The following is a 1,433-nucleotide window of genomic DNA, read 5'->3' on the forward strand; positions in this document are numbered from 1 at the left end:
CTTTTAAGAAAAGCAGAGAGCACTGAGGGAGGCGGAGCATCAGCTCAGACACAGGCTGGCACCTGCCTTAATATGGGCGTGGGCGGAGCTGAATGGAGCATGAGGAGGGGTGTAAGAGGAGGTGGGGGCGGGTCTACAGGTCTGCGGCGGGCAGGAGGCTGCAGCCCTGCGAGAGTTTGGAGAGCACGCGGGACAGCGCCCTGTTCTCTGCCTGCAAACGCTCGTTATACTGGCGCAGAGACTGCACCTGCTTTACCTGAGGAAGGTTCTACGAGAGGGAGAAATACAGACAGAGAAAGAGATAGAGGAGATGACAGACATCAGACAAAAATAAACGCGGAAAAACGCAAACTGAAGTAAACAGTACAAAAAGCAACAAAATATGGGATCACAGAACTAATAAAAAAAACAAAGACACGTGTGCATGCACACACATACATAGCTATCTAAAAATGGGGACATCTATTTTTTAAATAAAGATTATTATAAACACTATAGGTTATTGCTTCTCAACCAGGATGTACGGACTGACTTAAAATGATATAAAAAGACAAAATCAAAAGTTAAGTTAGCTGACATAATATTTCTTTAATTCGTTTCCTTAAAAAAATAATAAAAAAAGATGGTTTTCATGGTCTTCCGCACAAAAAAAAAAGAAAAAAAAAAGGTTAATATACAATATAGATAAATTTTAGTAATGAGGACCTTCCCAGATGTGCCCAAAATAGGTTTTGTCCGATTTAGCACAATTCTGGGGGAAATTTCCCCTTAAAGTAGTTAGATACACACATACTTAAGAAGTGGGCTTTCAATGGGGAATGCTAAAATACTGAAATCTACAGAAATTCATCATGTCACAGAAAGATTAAAACCAAGGCCTGGAAAACCTCTCGCTCACATAATTTAAGATTTTAAATTATGCTACCCTTCCACACACACACAAACACAGAATAGAGAGAACATGCGCAATATTTACAGTACGGCTGAAACAGCTAAACTGAGCTGCAACTTGATATGAAGCAGATAAAATGACCAGTGAAACAACAATCTCAATTCTCACACAATCACATAAACGAGCTGTAAACCCTCATAAAAAAGGAAGAAATCAAAGTTTTGTAGCTTTTAGTCCATGTCTGTTAGTTTTGAGGTCATCTATCCACCTTTTTCCTGAGCAAACGATGAGCTAACTGCCGTTTGTATGCTGTCCTGTTCCGTTCTCCATAGGAACCCATTGTTAAAACGGAGTCAAAAAACCCAATTGAATTAATAAAACAGAAACTTTTTGAACATTACTAATAGTTAAAATGAGGGTTAAGCTGTGCTGTTGCCACAACAACAGCAATAAACTGAAGAAATTCCTGGAAAGTATGTTCTGAGCACCAGCAAATCTGAAAAGAATGTCCGTATATGGCACCATATGCCTTGCATTTTAT

The sequence above is a fragment of the Rutilus rutilus genome (assembly GCF_951802725.1).
Source record: "Rutilus rutilus genome assembly, chromosome: 4".
NCBI lineage: Eukaryota > Metazoa > Chordata > Actinopteri > Cypriniformes > Leuciscidae > Rutilus > Rutilus rutilus.